This window comes from Phalangium opilio, unplaced genomic scaffold (genome assembly GCF_054372755.1).
Source record: "Phalangium opilio isolate 3A_F unplaced genomic scaffold, DU_Popi_V2 ptg000082l_1, whole genome shotgun sequence".
In the NCBI taxonomy this organism is placed as follows: domain Eukaryota; kingdom Metazoa; phylum Arthropoda; class Arachnida; order Opiliones; family Phalangiidae; genus Phalangium; species Phalangium opilio.
The window spans coordinates 1,389,171-1,414,041 of NW_028324189.1; the positions used below are offsets into that span (position 1 = coordinate 1,389,171).

Consider the following 24,871-nt stretch of genomic DNA (forward strand, 5'->3'; position numbering starts at 1 on the left):
TAGGCTAGCCTTTCGTACGTCTGTCTTTATGTATATACAGCTAGGGATAATACGGGAAGTGTCGACCATCTAGTACCCAACGCCAGGGAAAAAGCGCCAATAGAGAATTACACGAGTAAAGCAAGCAGTTTTCAGGGTACCGTTCAAACTATACAAGAGTCCAGAGAAACGGAACGGCCTCTACTTACTCTCTAGTGTCGTGCAAACCAAAATAATAAAAAAAGGCTTTGTACATTTTGATAAGAAAAAGGATGAAAGACTCATTGGTCAGACCAATAATTTTAACATTATTAATTTTTCCGGTTCATGAACAAAAGTGTTATGTCTAGTACAAGTACTAGACTTAACATAGCCATAAAGATGGTGTTCAAAAAAGGGGTAATTACAGGATCGAAGTACTGCTAGCGATTTTGTGTCGAAAATGTGACATCTATGACATTTTACTGAAAGTTACAACGTTTTCATGAACTTTATGATTTTAGTGTTTTATTGTTAAAATGTTAACCCCTTAATTAACTTAGCATTGTCTTACTTAAATTTAAGCAGTCGTCATTAAACACTCCGATTGTAACTTATAAACGGTGTCTCTTATTTCAAAATGTTATACAACATTTTCAACTCAAAATGCGCTCATACTTCGGTTCTATCACCCTTTTTCAATACCCTGTGTTTCTGTACGTATCGAATGGATATTTTGAAGGGGAAAACAACCAGGTTGAATTATCTTCTTATTCGTACAAAAACATTGGTTTGGGTTAAGCTAGGCTTGGATAACACGGTACACTGTGACTGTAGTGGTCACTAAGCGAAAACTCAAAGTTAGAATATATAGCTTTAGGCGTCATTGGGAGAGGTTGTTTGGAAAAATCATGACTAGGCAGGGATTAAGGGCTAGGGATCGGATCATCGGTATAGAGGTCAGGAGCGACGTCGACCCCGCAAAAACCCCCGCGGAGATTAAATGTCAGCCAGATTATTGGGGCACCTCTCTGCCATGAACCACTCACCCACGAATAAACCCCTCACCCCATCCACGCACCTTGATACCACCCAGCCACATTTAATCGTGGTCTCTACGCTGCCATGGTGCATGATGTAACTTCCGGCGAAAGTGATAGTAATAAATCCAACATTGGTTTGCTTTGCAGTTCTAGATCGTGTGTTTCAATAGATGTATTGTAATCCTACCAAGTATGTTATTGTATAGCTGTGATAAACCACAATATTGTTCTTGCATAAAAATGGATATCGAGTTAGGGACAGTTCTGTTAATTTCAAAATTATAAATTGACCCTATTCCAGCTGGGGTTTTCTTTGACCAACTAAAGTCATTTGGCCTGAACAATTTTAATATCACTTTTATTTGTATACAATGGTTTTTCTGCTAATTCTACCATAAATTAAAGGGTTTGACCTTTGGGTGTCAAAGAGAATGATGCAGATAGGTTATCATTTGACGAATAAGATTAAGGAACGAGTTTGTGTTTGTCGATCTGAGAGACTGTCCTCACTTTTTACCAAAAAATGCACAAGCTTGAACGCGAACAATAAACAAAATTAACATTAGCGCCACATATGACCCCCATAGGATTAACATTACGTGTCATATTTGGCTCTCTTGTGACATATATGGTGCTTGAAATTTCCCATATATGGCATTACCTGTGCCATAAGTGGCAAGGAAGAAGCTGAGAGGACCTCCCAGGTATAACTGTCACAAAGGAATAGAAAATGGCAACACTACTTTGAAGCGCCGCTAATGGGCTGATAAGCTAATGGTGGGAAAAGTGGTACAATAATACAGGGTACGGATATTTCTATAGGAATATGAGAGAGTTTGTTTGACATTTTAATTATAAAGGTAAGATATATGATTGTGTTAAAAGCAAAAATAGGATAGGCGAACCTGGACTGACTGAAATAAACAAAACCATCATAAGACACCCACTACTACTATCTTTGCAAAGAAAAAAAATGGCGTTAGGTATGTAACGAAAGCGTGAATAGGGTAATAGGGACGTAATCAGCTCGAATAATCTCTCTGGCCGTATAGCCGAGGACGTTTGTTTGACCGGGGTGATCGCTTCCACCGCTACTTCTGAACCATCAAAATCTCGTGAATATTCAACAGGGTAAAATCGAGGGAAGCCACCGTGGAAAAGCAAACGCCAGGGTATCGTCTCTCTCCCGGGCAGTAAAGAAAACCCTAAAACCAAAAATACAGGCCGTGGGCCAAGACACCTTCATCAAGTTACCATAGACCCTAGTTGCGAAAAGTTATAAAGCGGAACTTCGGCCCACAACCCTGAAGCTGCCTGCTATTCGCCGATATCCGTTCGAACGATAAGTAGCGTTGTTCAAATCCTGCACCATCTCCCTTCGTATTAATGCAAAAAAGGAGCATCCGCAGCAAAAACACTTAGAAGAAGAGCTGGATGAGTATTTGGGTGGTAGGGACTGCGGGGACTAGCTGCGGCTACAGGGAATTAATATCGAGCAGTGTTAGTTTTAAATTCGGCCCGTTTCTCGATCGCGTCTACATTTCCTCAACAAGTGGAGTTACACGTGTGTCCGCGAAATGTACATCGCCGCCGCTGTCAAATACGACGATCGTCTTTTTTAATAAAATGTAGATTTTCAGTGGCACCACTATATACGCTGTAGATAAGAACCCAACCGCCGCGTTTCAGGATTAACTCTCAAAGCAAATAAGATTTTACTTTCACACGCGTTTGGGATTCGGTCGTATCCGGTGCATTGTTGCTAGCTATATACTAAGGCCCGCGAGCTTTGCTTTCCCGCACTACGTTAATGCCATGCGGTTGTAACGATGTTTTTGTTTAGATAAAGTGTGGTTTACTACATTAGTAACAATAACCAAAATAATTATAAAATTAATATTTCATAGTTCAGTAACTCACAACGGAAAAAAACTGGCGCATTGTCCAAAATGGTGTCTGCTTCAGGATATTCAAACAGCTCGCGAAAGTACCGAGGCTTAACCAATTTCGTTAAAATTTAACTAATTTCCGAAAGAATTATGCTAAAAATATTTTGAAATCAAATTATACGATTCTTAATAACAATAATTCTCTCTTAATTTGAGCAATTTTGAAAATACTTCCTAAATTATCCACAAAAACACTTCTTTTTATTGTTGGCGTACTTGAATTCATCAGTCGCCATTAAAAATGACGTCACGAAATGATACGTAGCGTGACGTAGACACCGGAAGTTCGAAAATAAGTCTGCGTACGATAGCAGTTACTAAATGTAGCCTGGAGTATCACTAAACTAAACCAATATCAAAGTTCACCATCGATTGCAATATTTTTAGGTCAAAATTATTTGAAAAAAATATATATTTATGAAAGCAAAAACTCTTAAATTCATCCTGAAAAAAAGAAAATAACCGCAAACTACTATACGCACTTATTCCCACTTCACAAAATATTTGAATAAAAATTTATATAATTCGATAATTCGGTTGAGAGAGAGTGAGAGAGTTCAATTTCAATTTCTAACTTATGCTAATCAAAAAAAAAATCCTTTATATAAGAGAGTGAATCTCGAGCCCGCCAAATATTCAGTCAGTTCCTGGGAATAAATTAAATTGGTTGGCGCGAGGGTGCCGAATATATTATAAAAGTTGGGCATATAATCTTGGCTTATATAAAAAAAAATAAGGTAAAACGATACGATTTCATTTTTCAATATATAAACTTTCTAGGCATAATAATCCAATATATCTCCTTACCGGACACGTGCCATTGGAATACAATATTGATATAAATTGGAAATGAAGGCAGCCCAGAAAAAAACCAGGGGGGGGGCGGTCCGACGAAAACTGTAACTTTTAAAGATAAATCGTCCTCTATACATCAAAGCAGCCAGCGCCTAGTAGCATAGCTTTCCAAATCTATAATTTCAATCCTCACGCCTTTTCTAGCAAGCAAATCTGATATGTTCTCCCTTACCACCCTTGCACGGACACCGACCACCTAACCCTGATGGGATTCGTAACCTAAACAAAATAAAAAACATACTGTCCATAATAACGTTACGTCATCTTCGTATAGATCGACCCTGGAAAAATATGCTTCATATCTCAGTACAGGGTTTGCGAAGTTTTACGCGTCCTTTCAGTGGGTAGGTGGTCGGAAGTTGAAGCTGCGTAATACGCAACTCAAGTCAACTTTTCCTCTTATCCAAAAATGGGGGAGGCGTACTTATGTCAGTTGGGCGCAAAAGTTCTTGGGTCCTTTCCCCCCGTATAGCCCATGCAGGCAGTCCATGGTTTGGCGCGTATACCTTTTTTTGGGGTCGATTTAATTAAATACGTAAAGACGGCACGTGTCATGGCACGCGCCGTGGATGAGAAAGAAGCGTGCACCCTAGAATAGAGAAGGAAGAACGCGCCCCCGCCCCCTAACACCTCCTCCTCCTAGTCGCTTTATTATATACCCAGCTTGCGTCACCTACATTTTGGCGCGATGTTGCTCGAGCGCTTCAACGTGAGACCGTTAACACCTTGGAACGGGTCACGAGGAGTCCGAGGAGGAACATTGGACAAGTGACACGCTAAACCCAAGGACTAACGAAGCTACTATCATACCAACAACAAAATAGAGAAATTGAGCTGGAAGAAACCAATATAGAGGAGGGGGAGCCCGAACAGTTAGGTTATAACCCTAGCGCCAAGAGGCACTATAGGCTAGCCAACTCCCACTGCCTCTAGAGGTGCATGAATCTGAGCGCGAGAGAAATAACCCAAGAAGGTGACCTCCCCACGCCTGTAGTCTTTGCTTATCTTCTAGAAAAGACCTATCCCAGAAGCCTTAAGCGGTACCATTGCCAAAGCTAAGCCCATGAAGTTTTATCTAGGCACTGACTGGTCTATTTATATCACGAAGGAAACGTATCTGATTTCCAAGGCGCTAACGGTCTACAGAAAGCGCTTTTTCTTGGTCGGCATCCGCTTCGGCTTCTGGTATAGTATAGTTTTTAGCAGCGCAAGTTCCAAAAGAGAAAGTTAGAGCGAGCGAGGCACGTGCGATTGTCGTATTGGTTAAGAGCTTAAGGGCACTGATGTATTACCGGCGCGCCATCTACTGAAAGTATTGGGGAAAAAGTGCGGCACTGGCAATCTCACCCGATAGGCAAACACAGATACTCATTAATATTGGTATGGATATCAGCGATATTAATAAAAGGGAAGTCCGCCTGGCAATTCTTCTTCTTCTTCTTCGTTCTCTTCTTTTTCTTATAGAAAAGAAGGGATCGTACAAAGATGGTAGTGGGTGGGGGTAAGTTCTTCGGGGCTACTTGGCCCCTTTTAATTAATTTTTCGGGTTCTTATTAATCTTTCTTCGCTGCTTTAGCAAGATCCTCAAGAATTTCTTCCAATTCGCCCTAACACATTTTTTATGGGTCAGGCATTTTTTCTTTTTTTTTACCAGCTTTTTTCCCACCGATAGGTGGTGCTTTTTAATTTAACAAGGCCCTGAAAATTGGCTGTTACGCTGGTGTACACATATTTACAGAATTCTTTTTTTCAGGCAACCTTACATCCCCTATAAAGAGAGGCTGCATGCGGAGTCTGGTGCTGCGTTACGTGAATCATTCCAAAATCTATACCTTACGCCTACTCTAAAACATGTCAGTCATATCAGAGTGGTCCCCCTGCCTAAAATTTTCACCTCTATTATAATATTCAATACAGTAGGGGGACGCGTACGTCGTCGAACTTTCCACGTGTAAATTAGAAAATGTGACGGATTATACTTCGTGGCTATTTTTAATAAATCTGCCATTAAGATTAGACACGGTGTTACCCGTTCTAGAGGGCCCGCGCTTTAAGTGATAGCCCCTTTTTCTAAAAACCCCAAAGTAAGTAGATATGGGTAGAATTTTTAGATGGCTTCTATTATATACAGTCTTATTATGTTGTTAAGTTTGTCTGTCCGAACGGTTCCATGTAGGAGTTAATCATGACCACAATCCCGGAGAGCTTCGGAAGGAGCAACTTGTTTTACGCGTTTTGAAACTAGATGTTATGGAAAAAGGGGGAGAAGTACCATCGTGCGGGTGTTCTGAAAGGGGATAGGGATGAAACAGGGTCTGTTCCATCCATGCAGGAGCGTTATGCAATCTCATATCTCTTTTTCCGTTCACTTCCCATCCAGGCATCTCTCTCTCGCTCACTCTTTCTTTCACTCTTCTACCCTTGTACCTTCTCGACGTCCTGGTTTTTACAAGGGAGGCCCTGGCGTCTTCCCCTTTGTAATATTAAGTGCGAAGGGACTTAGCGATCCAATAGATGGCGTTGGGGACTCTATAGGCGTAAAATGACCCTGAGGGAAAGTCCGCCTATCGTAGAAGAAACGCGGATAGAGATTACGTATGTTTTATTCATGGAGTAAAAGAGCGAACCCAACACTGCCTGCCTGCCTTCCGTTCGCCAACGGACACTGCAGCCTTGTTGGACACTAGCTGCTGCCGCTCCTCGGCTTTCCTACATCCCTGCAGTCTCTTTCAAACACGGAAAAATAGCCTCCGAGGAATCTCTCGGAGCGGAAAAAACCTTCCTCGCTGTCAACGTCTAACAAACACTCTGGTCATCATCATTCTTATACGCGAGAAAGAAGAACCCGTGCACGGTCCTCAACCAACCAACCCTCCAGCCAGATAACGGCCAAAGCCCGTTTATCTCAACCTAACTATTGTCCATTCTTTTGTAAGAACTTGGAATATTTTAGCATACCTTATTGGAAACAACGAAGCATCTCGTTACTGACGTATCTACCTCTAACGTCGGGTTGCTTATGAAAAAAACCACGTAGACATTATGCATGCAGTGTTAGTTAAACATTACTGAAACGAAAAACGCCGCGTTATATAAATTATCATGTCTCAATGTCATTGGTCAGTGTTATCTATCTATGACTATATGATGACCAGTCTTGCTCATCTTTGAGTTTGTTATAGCTGACGCAGTCTTTTAAACTGATATATTTTAATTTTGGCTAATATAACCTTTCCCCAGTTGATATTATATATATTTAAGGAAAAGTGTGTTTATACGAGGATGAAGTATTGTTCAAAAGCGTTAGAAACTGTAAATATTGCAAGCGGCGGCGTTAATGGGAAATATTTTTCAATAAGAGCATAGTATAGGACCTTGGGAAAAGTATAATGATAGATATACCTCGAAACCCGAGTATAACGAGTACTGCTGGGGTCATTTTCAAATATAAGCCAGTATATATACGTGTTGTCTTAAGGAACCCTGGCCGGGGTGACTCTTTAAGAGTGGATGGTGCCAACGAAGGAATCTCTCTATTGTTGATATCCTCTAAGTAGGGTAAATATTATGAATCAAAGAGCTAACGTCGTACCGCCCCGCCCCCAGTCGCCGTGGTACCAAGTGCAATTGTTGTCTTTAAAATTTTCACCGAAAACTTTCATTAGAAGACTCCTTTTCGGAATATTGTTTACGAATTGCCATTAGGATAGTGCCAAGAAGGATGTATGGTGGTAGGGTGCACTAAATTGGGATTATAATTCGTTACATTGTTCGAAAGGCTTAGCTTCGGCTATAGCGCAGCACCCCGTTTTAAGAATATACTGTATTCCTTTAGAATAAGTTTCCATCCACTTGTCGAATGAAGCCAAAGACGGCAAGCAACCCCTTTATGATCAGCTAGAATTTTATAAACTCTACAAGAATATTTAGTTATCCTTAAAAGTTTTAGGGTTGCCACATATTTTTCTTTTCAAAAATTCTTAGGCTTATCCGAGTTATTCCCGATCGAGTCAAAGAAATTATGACAATTTTAAACGTCCCTGACTTTTCCATGACATTTTACATCCATTTCCAACTTCCTTAACGTTTCCAGACTCAGAAATCAACTCCGCATAACGATTTCTTCCAATTACACGATACGAATGTTCAATAACCATCAGATTGAATGCAGACTATATTTATATATGTTTAGTATGTTTCTTCATAGACGAATTGAATGAATTCGGGGTTCCAGGGCGGTCCTCTTTTAACCCTGGCATCCACAGATCCCATCTTCTAATTAATTCAAAACCAGTGTCTTAGAATTTTCTCCCCCGGTCCGCGTATTCTCCCACAATCCCTAGCAGTTTCCTTCCAAAACACAGATAAGGGAATAATACTTTCGCGCATTTTCCCTTTCGCAAAGCCCACTTAACAAAATTTTGACACGGGTAGGACCCCCCTTCGCACCCACGCTCCGATTGTATAATAATCACCCTGCAGAATAATTTTCGCAGAAAGGCACGCGTGCACTGGGGATCGTCCTATGAAAAGCGAAGGAAGGGGGTACGTAAAGGTTCGCGTCATCAGCGTGCGAGGCATTATTGTAATTAGTTGCTTAGATTTAACATTCATCGAAGTCTCGGAGTCTTTTCTAGCTAATACTTTAGTTCCCGCGTCTCCCTATTTTCTAATAAGGACTCGTGGGAGGAAATCCAGGCTTGGACAAACCTTTTGCTTCTTACGGAGAATTTCTAGAAGCTGGTAACTAGATGTTAGGCTTAGAGATTCGCGACAAAAATTAGATCAAGGAACGAAACACCTAGGCCTACCAATCATCTTTCACTTCTCACGCGTGGAATTGACAGAGCACGTGGAATTTTATATAATCCCTCGAGGTTAAAGCGCGTGACGCGAAGTTTCAAGAAAGGCTTAAGGAACTTTGGCGGGAAAACTTCTTTAGCCGAGCTTCTAGTCTGCGGATGGTGCTTGGGCGCAGAATGGGTGGGAGGTAGCTATATAGGGGGTGTCGATTGGGTTAGAATCGTAATGAGAAAGGCTTTATGAAGTTTTAATACAACAAGCGTCGAAAAGGATATTCGTTGGGCCCATCAAAATCCCTGACAAAAGACGCGACCAGTTAGTTCCCTCGGTAGCCCAGCCAGCCAGCCACCCGTCGCTCCGAAAAGAGAATCTTTAGTGGGGACGGAAAACCACAGGCGTGCCTTGTTAAACAAAGATGCCGATGTTGAACAGCGGATCATAAACACGAGCGCCTTAAACCAGGCATCAGGCCTTTTCTTCTTTCTTTCTGCCTTTTCCATAAAAGAGAGAAAAGAGAAGAGCCAGCCTAGCGATGGTTAGTTATGTCACAGAGAGGATGGTGGTGGTGGTGGTACACGGATAACCCTAGCTGCCTTTTAAAAGGGCACACTTTACTTCGACCCACAAGCCCCGAAACTATTCCCTATTCATTCTGGAAAGAACTATGGGTATGGGAACGTTTTCACTATTCTCAACGATGAATTAAGGCCGAGTTAATATTACCTTGACACTTTTCTATTGATTCGAAAAGGCAAGGCAGATTCTCCAGGCTGCAAAACCGCAATAACAACAAGACTGGTGGACGGTCTGTATGGAGCATAACCTAAGTTCTTATCTAAGCGTCATCTAATTGCGGCGTTCACCGTGCAAGCTAGTCCACATTAATTTTTATATCTACTTCCGGTGGTACGGAATTTTGTCGCTGTCGAGCTATAGGGGGCTAGCTCCGAGAGTAACGTCAGGTTATTTTCATATCTAGCTGTCGAAATCCTTTTCCGGGAGCGCGGGCGGTCAAATCCCAGGAGTTCTTTATTAGGAAGAATGGAGGAATAATGCTTGGAAACGGACGGAGCTCCCCATCATCATCTTTATTCGGAACCCACGCATTGTTCCGTGGCTCGGGTTGCCGGCTAAATTATTCTAGCCTGGGAGAGATACAAGCGGATACAACTACCCCGTACTCATTCTCTCTTTAAAGGATCTGTTAGAATTTGTGTTGGGGGTACTCAAATCTCCCTTTAGTTTTTTCTCCTCCTGTCCAAGCTTTTGTTTCTAATTACAAAATGAATTTAAAGAAATAATTCTTGTAATAAATTTTGACAATTAATTAAAACGAAATCATGAACGAGATCAAAAGGTCATTTGAACGGAAATAAGACCTTTCCCCTCTGCGGAATTCCAAAAGAGAAAATCGAAGAATGGTATATAGGACGTACGCCTCGCTAATGTCTCTGTTTGCCGTCAGTCGGCGCTAACACTAGTATTAATGAATGTCTAGCTGACAAGCTCATCTATACTACTTTCCTAGCCATCAAGCTATCGACACTCGAAAAACCTTAACCGAAAAAACCCCCTTATTTCCTCAGTCCTCTTCTTCTTATCCATTTCCTCTCTCTCTCAACCAAACAACGTGAGTCTTATTCCGGAGACGACTCGAAGCTATATCGAGCTTAACAAGGACTGTGTCCAAGAAGGGGACAAAGACGTTCAAACAAACTGGATGAGATTGTGGCCTTCCCAAAGTGCATGCACTGTTTCTACGTGTATATTCCTTCTTCATTGGCTTTAAGTTATAAAAGAAGACAGAAACAAGTTGACCCAAGACACAAAAACATTTTTTTTAAATAAATAAATATAGCCGAAATCCATTTAAACCTGCACTTAACAGTGCTCATTCCCTAATTTAAAAGTTAAATACTACATTTAACAAACAAATACACATCCTTTCTAAAGCATATTAAAGAATGTGCAGCATTTGTTTGAATTTATCAATTACGAATTTGTGAGGCATTTCAACCAGCCACCCATGAAGTCTCAAACCAATAGTTTTGGCAACAGTAAGATTATAGAGGCGGTGATTGTTGGGGGTATACGAGGCAAAAGGGTTTCCACTTCTTGCTAAGTGCGTTTCGCTGTTTTTGTCGCGGACTTAAGACGTCGAGCCCATTCTCTTTGGCAGGCCTGATGGCCGTGTCGCCTTGTTGGACACGATGGCCGACAACTTGTTACGGCGGTTGAGGTTTTTAGCCCAAAAGATTTCTCCTTCTTATACCCGCGGCACTTCCGTATACTTGGCTACCACCCCCTCCCTTTGCTCCATCAAGTTTTCTTCTTATATACTTAGTGACATCCAATTTCATCCCCCCGGTCCATAAGAGAGACTCGCTTTCTTTGAAACAATGTTATAAGAGCTTCTCTACCAAACTAATAATTCTGTTGTTATCTTACTCTGAATTCCACTTTAGGGTTGCCACCAAAATTTCAAATAAGATTTGGACCCCTTTTCCTGTCCTGTAGCACCTTAAAAAGCGTATCAAACTGATGGTAAATGTTGATAAGGATAACTTATAAGGCGAGATGCGTGTCAACATGTAATCTGAAATAAGAAGGGCTAGCTGACAGATTTTCATTTTAAATCCTTATTCAATCCCCTATTGGAGAGAGAAAGATACAGAGAGGAGCTGGGTGGTGATGTCTGTAATTAACTTGATGAAATGGGTCTTCTGTCCCAACCATAAACGATGGACCCTGAATTAAGTTCCCCATAGACTATGAGAAGGGAAAGGTTTTGGGCTCCCCATAAACGGCTTAAGAGCTGTCTAAACCCCGTGAAAACGAATTTTCTCCCCTTTTAAGCCTTAGGGATGCTATTTCCAAAGTTAATAAACGTTCAAAGTGGAGGTTGCGTGGCGTTGAATGAGGTAGCATTAACAAACTTAAAATCTAATTTTGAGTCAAAACCTCCCAAACAACATCCCCTTTAATTTACTGCAGACTTATAAGGAACACCCTTAAATTCCTACCCATGCTGTAATTAACATCAGTTTTAATAATTTTATACCAACCTCCTGATGTATGTTCCATTAACCTTGGAGGCAAGCCAACGAGGTACTAGCCTACAGTCTAGTCTGTCTAATCATTTAATTATCCTTACGGCATTGGGCGAGTAATTTAGAGTCAATCCCTGACTCTCAGGGTCTCCTTACGTATTTATATGGGCTTCCAAAGGGGGCCCAAAAATACGTTACGCTCATATCGCGGCCGGGAACGTTACTGATGATTACGTCCAGTATTTAGGCTAAGGGAAAGGCGATTCTATGATAAATCAGCAAAGACAGCTTAAAGGGGGGGCGAACGGTGCAGGGGGAGCTAGACTAAGCGGGAAAGCGGCGGTTATGGCGCGTGGGTCCTTTACGTAATATTTATACAGCACTATGGTATTATGCTCACTATACGGTGCAGAGTATCTGGATTTTAATAATCCGAGATGTGATGTCATCGCGAATTCCACAATGTATAATAGCGCACGAGGGGTTCCAATTGTGTAACGTGTTTTTCAAGGTTTTAATCGATTTAATGGAATATTCACGACTCTGTTCTCTGTTGTAAAGCCATGTATAGCGTGTTCTTAAAGGGAGTATAACTTATATAGATGGAAAATTGCGTCTGCTACGGGAAGCATGCGTAAATGAGGTAACTTTTATTTAGGTATAAGGGTGTCACAGATGGTTAAGAGATTTTTAATTTTAGGGTTTTCATTTCAATTTGTGTGTTTATATTATCTTTAATAATTAAAATTCATGCCATGAACTAATGCTTTGATATTAAAGAAGGAGGTCCGGGGACCCAACGTTGATTACATAGAGAAAAAATTAAGCAAAGACATACGAAAATTCAATAATAACCCATTCCAGTAATTTGTGTAGATAAGCCTCTATGGTTAATTCCCTCGCACCAAATTACACAAGTAGCGCCGCTAGAGGCAGTGCGAGTTAATAAACCGATCCCCCGCATGTAGTGAACTTGGGCTCCATCTGGCGTTGCGTATTGGCGCAAGGGAAATAAGTGGGCATTCTCCCGCCTCTGTGTTGGTTTAATGGAACGGTCTATAGATGTTTAGTTCCCTTGTGAAGACAATGCAGGAAAATTTCCTTAGTTTTCCTTAAAAATCTGGCTCGATTTTTCAGGAAAAACAATTTTCTATAATAGAGAATTTATAACAATCGGAGGGAGGGGGCTCCTTGAGTCCATTATTTGGGTAAGTTTAATGACGACTACAAATCACGCGCTGCGGGGAACACGAGTTGGGAACAAGGGTCTTATACTGCAAAATAATAATCACCCAAGTTTCAGCTAAAATTGAGTGTTTCGAAACTTGTTTAACAAGAGAGCGAACATCGATAACGGTGGAAATTTTTCATATTCTGTATATTTTGGAATTAATATCCCAAAACAGCTACATAGGCGGGAGGGAGAAAAGGGGATTTGCGTGTTTTACAAGCCCGTATAACAGAATCTTTAAGCTTAACAAATGACTATAAACTTGTTACAAAATTTTGAACGAAAATCCATAAATATTACATTGAATTTTCTGCCCCTTTCTGAACTCTTTGGAATTAACACAACAAACATAATGTTCCTTGGTTGCTTTCATTTTACAGTAATTTCAAAACTTGAATTTGCCTGAATTCAATATTGAACGCAGGTGCTTTGGTAGGTGAAACGTTTCAGCATAATTTGTTTAAATCATAATTAAGCCTTATCTAGGATTAAAAATTTGCATAATGACAAATTCAAATATACTACCTTAAAGTAGATATTAAGTAATACGAATTGGCGCTAACAAAAATTGGATACCTCAATTAGAAGTCGAGAAACGGGATACAGCGTTCTAGAATATTACCCTATTTCAGTTTAATCTTTAAATAAATATTAAGGCCTATGAATTAGCGTCAAGAAATATTGGATAGTTAAATTACAAGTCGAGAATCAAGATGAAAAACGTTTCGAAAAAAACCTCTCTCATTTTTCAAAATAAAAAATAATGAATATCAAATAATATACACACAACAGAATAAAGCGGCGATAATCTATCTTTCATACAAACCTAAGTACATCTATACTACGCAACTTCTCAACTTCTGTATACTACCACTAAGCAAGTTCTCCAAAATCACAGAAACCAGAGTCATAGTCATCATTAAGTATAACATAAATTCTACGAAACGAAAATGACCATGCATTGAGATCCATTTAAAAATTCCGAGTTATACAAGCATTTCTTTTCTTCCAAAAAATCTGGTATACCAGCTCAAGGAGTATAACTTCCTTTTTGGAGGTTATATTACCAAGTTGCTTTAATACATTAACATCCTTCGAAAGAACGACCACCCCCGCATTACAAAACTGCAATTCCAGAAGAGAAGTAATAATAAAAAAGGAAAGAACTTGGAGTCACCGACTTCTCAGGGTCCGGGAGGTGTGACTAGTAAAAATATATTTACCTCCAAGTCCGTTATACAAGCGATTCTTCTCTCTTTTGGACTTGATTGCCCTATAATTTGATTCATTCCCCCCCCCCTAAGCTGCCGTATGACTTAAGTTAAATCCGGTATATACAACTAAATACATTCAGAAACAACGCATGACACTTATCAATGATAAAATATACTCTTAATGGTTCTTCCCTCTGGAATGGATCGGACCACAAAAGAGAAATTAACACAGAGAACATATCTGGTCATATTTTGTTTTCATTAAAGGGGCTATAGAAATTTTATCCCCCTTCTCTCAGCTTAAACCTCAGTGGAGGAGTCAGGTAAAACCGATTTCCAGGAGTTTTTCAGGTTTTTTTTTTCATATATGGAGTTATAACAACTGGACTGGTTGAAGCAACCCCTTCAGAAAAATTTACTCAAACCTCACAAATTTCCCTGAGTTTTCCCCTGAATTCTACTAAACATTCTTAACTTCCCTGAGTTTTCCCTGAATTTTACTAAACATTCTTAATTTCCCTTAGTTTTTTGTCAACGCATGCAAAGTTCTACGAATTCCTTAATTTGCTAGTATGCCAAGTACATTCAGAAGTCCTCTCGTGCTACAAGTAAATACTTCGCAATGCAACGTACAATATAAAATTGTTTCTACTTTAGCTTATGGATTTTTGTTATATCATAATTTTCACACGAAAAAAGAGCAGTGCAGCATTAAGGTGTAGAACAAAATTTGTAAGCAAGTGCATGTATACGCATCGCGATAGTGGTTTTCGATAAGACACAAATTGAACGTATATAAGTATTAGGACAAAGAATTAGGTCTCTCAAAGGTTTTCATTGTTGAAACGACCGAGTACATTAACAATGATAAGTGATCAAGGAAGCGTCTCTCAAATGTTTCGAGTAATTTGCACCCCCGTCGTCCTGGTCCTAGTGTACGTACATTCATTTCTGTAAATCATTGGTGGATAGAAAATTTGGGATACCACGGTTACGAATATGTCTGTCTGTCTGTCTGCCAGGGTAGACCACGTCACGGAGCTAATTTAGAAACGTTGACGTACGGTACACCTTGTTCGCGTCGTGATGTTCTGATGTTCGCCATCGAGGGAGTTTGCCCAAAAAGGTAAATTACAAGCGCGCGAAAAAGTTAAAGAAAAAAAAAGTGTTATTTTTTAGTTTGTATCTAGTGTTAAGTTAAAGCAATGGCGTGTATTCATTGTTGTTGCATGGAGTCGGCTTGATAAAGGTTTGGGACTCGCCGTCGTCGAGTAATGCTGGGAAAGCGCTCGGAATATAACTAGGGCTTGCCGAGTGCCGACTATTCCCCGAAGACGTAATTCGGGGTTTGGACCCCTCATTAGATCTTCAAAGATGCAAACATTCCCAAATGGACTGCGTGAAGCAGCTAGCTAGCTAGCTATAGCCGTCAAATTCTAAAGAATCACCGATGTTGCCTTTTTTTGGTTTTTTTTTTGAAACTTTTGTCGCGACTAAAGTATATGAGACGTATATTAACAGAAACATCAAAACATTTCCCGAAGGTCTTGTGATTTATTTGTATTACCAAGGTAATTAAGCTACCGAATAAAAAGTTAATCCCCATCCAGTTTCTTTCTCGTATTTTCATATAATTACCACCAATAAGTTACAGAATGTATTTTAAATGAAATGCCATATTCAGGAGTTCCGATATTAATTTCTCAAATGATTAAAATCCTAATTTTGTATATTAAAATGGGAAAAGAGCCCAATTGTTTTGTTTCGCGCCAAAACTTGGAAATATTTTGTCACGTGCGCTACACGTTTTCGTGCGTGCTTCCCAATTTGGCGCCAAACTTGGAAATATCTTACGTCTCGTGCGCTGCACCTTTAGATACACGTGTTTCACCCAATTTGGCGCCAAACTTGAAATATTTTACAGCTCGCGCGCTACAACACGTTTTCATACACGTGCTTCTCTCAATTTCTTTTCGTATACTTCGATAGTTACCAGTAGGTGGTATAAGAATTTCAAGTTTCTACCAGCAAGAAAAAAAACTTCACCCAACAATAAATATTAAAAAGAATGGCCACCATAATTCCGCGAATTTCGGTATAAGACGATCCACCCATCGAAATCATACCAAGATCTACTTGTAAATAGGCATAAAAGCGGACATCTCCAACTATAATTTTCATTCTTTTTCATATTTACATTGCTTTTGTTGGCGTTTAAAAAAACGATACCATCTTTTATATACTTAAACATTACCCAGCAGCAAGCAAGCAAGCAACTTTAAATTTCAATAGACGTTTTTTTAACCTGTAATAAATATACTAACCCGACGTTATCAAATAATACTGATATACTTTTCGTTTAATCTATACCGGAAACTTCTTCTCAAAATCAGTGTACCATGCATATCTAGTTGTTAATTTACTTTACAGCTGCAGAGGCTGTTCATTGCCAAATACATCGCTGTAAAAACAAATTCGGTGTGTATCTTACATTGACGAAGCGAGTACCTACTACCATAAGTTTATAAGATATCCTACTAAGTATGACACTTAGTATACTTCGTAATGCTAGAGACTTACAGCTCGAGCTAGTTCAAGAACGACAAGCGAGAATTGATTGGCTACACTCGATGGTTAATTTTGCATCCCATTACCCTAAATCTATGACCTACCTCATTCACTTCATGACAAGCTCCAGTTTATAACCAGTGACAAACTTATGGCGAACATATCTTATGAACTTATACGAAGAATGACTTGTGTCGTGATTGCTATATTCGCGTAGGCGTTAGAAGAACCGAACTGGGGCGAAATACGAAATTGTATAAGCAAATATACGTGAGCATTTCAAGTTCCCTTGTATGAAAAAAACTACTGCTCATACACCAGGACTCCTTGATTATAGAGTAAGCTGCCGATGAAACTGGAAAATACCAAATTAAAATGACAACGCAGACATTGGTCTGGAAGAGAACAGAAAATTTGTTCTGCTTGATATAGAACCGACTGAAATACTTTGTTTGAACAAAGTTAACACGGTATGTCTGTTTTTTTACTTTATTTCCATTACAAGGAGGCAGTCGAGTTACTTTTTTTTATGATGTCGCGAATAAAGAGAATCATCGAAGCGATTCCCCAGAAATTGATGACAAATTTCACTTTCGATCAACTGTTGACGATTCTAAAATATACGTGGGACAAGATGGTCACGTGGTCATAAATTGTCGCGTTTATCAGTTTCGTATGAACTTGATCATGCTGTTTATTGTGGAGTATTTTTTATCGGAAGAAAAATTAAGGTTTAATTAAAAGAATGTATATAGTTTACGGAATGGAGCATTCCTACCACTAACACAAGGAGACCAGGCGACTTAGAGCGTAAAATAGCAGACGATTTTACGCTCTAAGTCGCCTGGTCTCCTTATGTTAATGGTAGGAACCCTCCATTATACTGTAAACTATGTATTATAATGCAGCTTGATCTCCATTAGTAGAAATTTTCAGGCGAAAATGCTTAGTTATTTTAATTTTAATTAATATGTGCTAATTAATAACTAATGTGAACACAGAAGTACACGATACTCAAATAAAATAGTTTCGGTTCATACTTCATAAATTATGGTCCCTTACAAAATTTTCAGCTGGTATAAAAAAATTGTAATGTCTCTATTGAGATTTCTTTAAACTTCTCAAATTCTGAGTTGTAAAACCGATGGAAAAAAGCTCTCAATATATACACCATGGAAAAAATATATAGGTATACAATTGTATATCAAGGAAGGGTTTTTTTTTCTTGAAGTCCAGTCAATGAATAGACCAAATATTTTGGGATTCAACGTGTAGAAGGAGGGTTTAAGAAGGTTTATAGTAAAATGTTTTGGGTGAAGTCTAGCGTGTCGACCAAAGCTAGAAAACAGAGTTGTTACATGGAAGCTTAAGAGAGATCTCAGGTGTCCGAATGAAAAGGTCAACACGTGTGCATTTGACCACCGTGAAGAATTTTTCCATATTAAAAAAAAATAAGCGTGAAAGCGTTTATAGCTTCTTTATAAGTCCCCGGCTTCACCCACCTAAAATGGTTAAGAATTGAACGCGATATTTCTCGGATTGTGTTGTTCAGTTTGTTCAAGGCGGGGGTGTGGAAACACAATATTAAGATTATCAAGTTAGAAAATAAAGTCGATCGACCAATTGTCGAATAAGCTATACGCAGCGAAATCGAAAGAACCGGAAAAAGAGTATACAATACCTGTATATGCCAAACCAAAAAAAAAGGTGTTGGGTTGCTTTGGTTATACACGAGGAATGTTGCTTTGTGTTTGTCAAAAATAATCTGTAAATAAAGAATTTGACCAGAAAAATGTGTAAATCTAGACTGAAGATGATTTGCACCAGAAAGAATAAGTGCACGTGCGTTTCAAATTTTCACTTTTAAAATTTTGTCTTTCAAACAATTTCTTTTAACTCATTCATTATTATTATGGGTTAGTGACCTGTATTTTATGCAATTTTCTTAAAGTTTTTGAGATTCTAGTGCTAAATGTTTTGAGTTTTATGTACAAAAGGTGTGACAAGTCTACCATAAATTAAAAGGTGTATGCGTTCTTAGGGTTAGAGCTATCAGAAATATGAATATTTTGTTAAAGAATCCGAAATAAATTTATTACCAATAAAAATATCTCATTAAGCTTTGTCTAATTGCAGTTTCATCGGCAAAGGAAAGAAACTAAAGGAAAGTGGAAGAAATTGGTGGAAACTCATTGATGCTGTCAAAAGTTTTCACCTCTTTCGCTGGCTTGTAAGAAAAAGAAAGAAGGGGGTAAAGGGTTGTTGGAGGAAGGTCCAAATGGGTTCTTTCTTAAAAGTATCAGCGGCAGATGCGTTTGATACGGGTGGGTATGAGCCCCCGGAATAATGAATAAAGAGTATGGAAAATTGAATAGGCTCGTGACCTAAGATTGCTAACGAGACTTTGGCCGTGCGGGTAATTTGTAAGAGAAGCATCGTTTAGAGGACGTTAAGGGAGGTTAGGACCTTCTTTATTAAAAGAGGCTAAAAGAAGGTGAGGCGTACCATAAAACTTCAAAGTCCCAGAGTGCGGCAAGAACCATCCAAGGCAAGGCATAGCATAGGCCTTTGCCAAGAACAATTAGTACAACACCTGTAGTGAATGGAGGCGCGAGCTCCTTTAAGAAAAGAGAGCGGGAAAGAAAAAAGGCGGGCCTGCACCGGCTTCTTAATGGCGCGTACCATTTAAAGACAGAGGGTTAAGGGCGGCTCGTCGTGGGTTGAGGATTATTTAGAGTTCATCGTTTGGCACTCTCTGTATAAGGCTACAGTTTATTTCCGCAGCCAAGGCCTAATCGAATCCCCCCCATCTCCATGCACCTCCCCATTTCTTGAAAAGTCCCTTAGGAGTTTCACCGTAGGTTTTTCCCGCCAGAAAGCAAAATTTTGTTCCCACCAAAGTTGAAACTTAACGAAAGGAAAAATTCCCGAAAGAACACTAGCTTTCTTGCCTTGATAATTTATAGTTTTTTAAGTGGCACCAACTGCTGATAATTAAACTTGGGAATGGTTAAGAATAAGGATGGGAAAGGATCGTTTTAAGCAATTCCTACTGGGGTATTTTTCTTCAAATGGCGCCACTTTAGACAAAGAATACACAGGAGTAAACTAAAGGTAACGATTTTTAAACAATATCCTAAGCTTGCTTGAAACTTCTTAAAATTTAAGGTCAAATCCTTGTTAGTAACCAAAAACTGCTTCTCCTTTGGTAAGGTCCTTTAGAGGAACCCTTGAAGATTGATTTTACGGTTTTACCTGACCATAACAAAAAATCCTAAATGTCCACAATGGGGAAGCAAAGCCAAACTCAATTAGGTGAACCCGTGTACCGTACCGAACCAACTGACAAATTATTTTACCTCCTAAAAATTCCGGAATAAGTTATGGATGGCGCTGGCTTGAAAGATGCTCCTTTGAAAAGCGACTTATAAATCTAAAAAGAAGGCGATACCTTTCAGGTGGTTGGGGTTATGGTTCAATTTATATTCCCTGTAGAGAAATTTTAGCCCGGGGCTATAGGGTTGGGTATAGCTTTTGTCATCATTTATGGAAGCGGTTCTGTATACATGGAATTGAGAAGTTAAAAGGTAGTCAGTCACTTTAGCCCGATGCCATATTGGGCTGGAAAACAGTCAATTGGGCTTCTTTTGAGTCCTGAGCGATTGAATTGAGAAATATGCATGCATCTTGGGCAGAAATCCTTCATGTTTTGGGGTAAAAAAAATTTTTTCGGCTTTACTAAGTAGTTTTTAGAAAAGGTTTGGCTGTAGCTTGGAGAAGGGAAGTTTGCTAATGGAGTGGGATAGTTAGGGGTCATCCGTGGGTAAAACCGGGGTACTAGGGGTAAACGCAACAGCCCTCTGGTGTTAGAGCTACAGAAAATGCTACTCCATTATAAACTTCTGTTATAATGCTGGAGAACTACGCTCCCAAACTCAAGATATCAGATGCAAATTATGTTTAAATCACAATTAGATTATACCTAAACATATCTAATATTAGCAGCTGTATTCCCAAAATAATAATTCAAAATTATATACACTTTTCATTGGTAAAATTAAACCAAAAAAAAAAAAAGTAATAAAAACGTTTCAAATTCAGGCCGGCCCACGAATACAATTGAACAGTCGCGACCTGAATTTTTGTCAAAAAATATAATATCAACATTACCTCCTCCATGGCAGAAAACTAATACATAAAGCAAACAAAAGGTATCTTCCAGTTGGGTCAAACCAACTATCAATATCACCAGCGAAAAAGAAAACTGCAAATCTTGAGGGAGTCGTAAATTTTTTAAAAGTTGACACACAAAAAGTGTTCCTAATTCGTAGAGAGAGAACGGTCTAGTATAACTCAATCTCTACAATTGAATAGTAACAAAAGTTCATAAGATATGTTCCTTCGATAAGTTTGTCACTGGTAACTTAGAAACTGGAGCTTGTCATGAAGTGAGTGAGGTAGGTGACGTAGGTCATAGATTCGAGGTAAAGAGACGCCTGGTGAATTGTTAAAGCGATGTCAAAGGCTTAGTACACACTAAATAGAATAATGGACTACATAGGGAGGTTTCAGATGGGATAGTACGTCACAGCCTCCCAAGTCTTACCGCTGTTCTGGTCGCCATAATGGGTGGTCTTCGCTTCATTCCTGCAGTTTAAACCCACCAATATGGCAGCGTAAATTACGTCACGAGACTCAGCTCCTCCTCCAACTGAAATCTCTCTATAGTCAATTCTCGCTTCCGTCGTTCTCGAACTAGCTCTCAATAATAAGTCTCTAGTATTACTAAGCGTCATACTTATGGAACATATCTTATGATAGTAAGTAATATCTGAAGCACTCCCCCGCTATCGAGGCTGTGATGTAGCGAAAAAGAGGACAATTTGAAAGCTTTTAGCCTGCACTACCAGCAGTTGGCACCTGAATAATAAAAAAATATCCATTGTGAATCTTCCTAAACCAAACCAGAAGAAGAAATATTCGAAAAGCGGGGGTTTAAAAAGGAAATTAGGGAAAAGACTCTTAAACTAAAATTCGGGGTGGTCCAAAAAAAAAAATTCGAAAGACCAGTTGTGTTGTGTTGTCGCCAAACAAAACCACGAATTGCCGACGCCATTTTGAGAACTAAATTTTTCTGCCTTGGGTGGTCGGTATGTTTGGTTGTAGCCATGCACTTTCGATACAAAGAATGTGGAAGAACTGGAAAAATTTCGATATACAGTCGTAAAAACTGAACTCGGACAAAAGATTGGGGAAAAGCGATTTACTACAATAACAAGGGTGAAAACACACTATCGGTCACCTGGCCAAGGTTCCAACAAGCAACGGGACAATACGAACCAAGTCGCAGCGGCGCGAATGAAGTGTATGTACACCAACAATTGCGCCATGTACTACTACCAATTCTCTTCGGTCAGTACAGAAAATGGATGGATGACTTACAAGAGACTATGGGTGTGTCTAAATTGTTACACGGTTTGAAAAATTTAACAAATATACAACAAACAGCGGGGGACGTAAATGTTACCCCACACATGTACTGTACGATGTTGATGTAGACATAAATACATTTAAGGGTTACGCTGTCTGATAAAAATTGATTCGATCTGGCTTACAAAAAGTAGGCCTAGGTATAGGTTACTTACAGAAGAAATTGGTTAATTTTTCCCCAAGTCAGAGACATTTCAAAACGTGTGAAAATCCGGGTTATATAAACCTTCTCAAAAATTATTATACACCTATATACGCAAATACGTTTACACATACACAATAAGGCGGTTTTTGAAAATACCATACATACTCTCTCTATTATAATACTTGACAAAAGGTAGTAAAAAATTAATTCTACGCGTAGGAAACTTCTCTCCTAAGTTACATCACAATGCCCATGGTACCTAGCGTGTATTAGAAAATTTATAAAGCATACGTCTTCCGAACAGAATGGAAGAAGAAGATTTGAAATATTATATACGCCATAAAAAATATATATTAGGCCTAAAGAAAATCTGGGCGGAATCGACATTCGGGGATTATAATTTCAAAGCTTAGATACCTTGCAAATGTGGTATTATAAAAATAATAATAATGGGTAGAACTCTGTATGTCTTACGTTGGAAAAATCCTAAGGCGCCTTACTAGTAGAGATCTTGGAAAAAATAACTGCAGGAACTATGATAACCCGTAATGCTGAATTAAAACGGACTGCTTTTTGTGAATCGAAATAAAAATTACTCTTAATTTTTTTGGTATTTAGTAATTAGTAATATATAAATAAAGGATTTTTGCTGTTCCCCAACGTTACTATACAGTTCGTTAAACTGCAGAGAAAGGGTCAACAGTTCAGTTTAAATCAGTACTAGGCAAAACTTGACCCAGCCCGTGCTCTTGTTGTTGAATGCGCATTTCGCTACTACTTATTATCGGAGCAGTGTTAGAAACGGCCAATATAAACAATATTCTGATACAGTTGACAATAAAATACATACAGATTATCGGGCCAAGAACAGACGGGAAAAAAATATATATTTTGATGTAATAAACCCCCCAGAGTTATCGTCACCAAGGATGAAATTTCATGGAAAGAAAAAATGTACGCAGATGCGACGCGGATTTTGATATCTATTGTACTTTTCAACCAACCATATTCATTTGGCAGGAAACGATTTGTGTGAAAACTACGTCCCATGCATGGTACATTTTTTTACCCCAATAAGGAACACCTTATGGGTCTGTCTGTGAATAGGGGAAAATAACACCCTGCGACTGAATAAAGCTGGCCATGCAAGGCCCCCGGTTGTAAGATGGCCTGTCAACACGAGGCCCACCACCGAATTCCCCCCCCCCACCGGTCCATCCAAAGGTTGGTTGTATAATAAAAATAGTCCCTCTCCGTATATGAAATTCATCGCCTATAATAGATTAAAACTTTTTCTCCCTCCGCTTTTTATATATTCTAGTAAGTTACGTAATGACAAGCATTATGAGGCTGGCTGGGTAGGTCGAGGAAATTCGATTGCGGGTATTATGGGGGGAAGTTGGACCAATTGGGACTCGTTCCTTTGTCTGACGACACGAATAAAAACCAATGAGAAAAAAGCTTAAAGGAAGGGGGGGGGGGAACAAAAGAAAAGAGAGTGGGAAAATATTTCCCGTCGTAGCAGACAGGGGTCAGCACTAGCCGCCACACAGTTTATACACGTGTCAAAGCGAATTTAACCCAAAAAAATTGGTTCCTAAGTTTGTAGAGCAAGCCCGCACCGTTGTATAGTAACGTGTTTACCAGCGGAAACAACCCTCGGTTGCTCCCGGCGAATTTATTGCGGAATATTTTAAAAGGGGATACGAATTAATACGCCCCCTGGTGCAGTTCGTAGTGGTAGTGGTGGCCCTGGTACACACGGAGACAATAAGTATAACCTCCATTGTGCGCCAGGGTGACGTTGAACTGCAGTTGTTATGGAACAGGAACCCAACCGAAATTAAAGGAGAATTTTTAATAGTTTATTTCTTTTTCCCCCTCGGAACTGGTTTTGACAGTGTCGTTCGTTATTCACCAACATAAGAATTGCCAAAACCCGATTTATGATTATGACTAGTCTATAATTGTGTTGCTACCGACAAATCCGGACACTATACCTCGGAAGTCAACCACAATGCGGTGGCATAGTGGTACCCAAGCTGAATTCCCAAGTCTATCGAAGCCAATTTTATCAAATTGTAAATAAAAAAACCTTCAGTTTATCGAAGGTACTACAATTATGTTCAATCTTGGTTTGGTTTTATCATAAAAACAAGCTTATTGTCCCTTATGGTGTGGTTCGTCACCAAAGCAGACGATTTTCATATATGGCCCACAACGTGTACGAGGACCTTACTGAATTGGCAGCTGGCACTACAGTAAAATTTTACCTAAATCTTATTTAAAAATGCTAAAAGAAATGTACCCAACATTAGAACTACAAAGACAACACGATGATACTACGCAATTATACACCATCCATGAGACAATATAAATTTTCGCCCACATATTTCCAAGTGTGGTTACTTTAAGTACCCACGTGATTGGAGGCAAAACGACTTAGACGATAGATAAAAGCCAAATAGGGTAATACGTGAGCCACATTCAAAACAAACTTCAGTTAGTCAGTTAGTTTCGCGTCGCGTCGCGTTATCAGCGAGACATTAAGTCGAGAATTTACAC

At 39.4% G+C, this 24,871-nt stretch overlaps 1 long non-coding RNA gene across 1 annotated transcript in view; it reads right to left on the reverse strand.

Annotated features, from left to right (window-relative positions):
* LOC149650744 (uncharacterized) overlaps positions 1-24,871 on the reverse strand; it is a 121,479-nt gene that overhangs the window by 14,199 nt on the left and 82,409 nt on the right. The gene's annotated exons all lie outside the window — the stretch shown is intronic.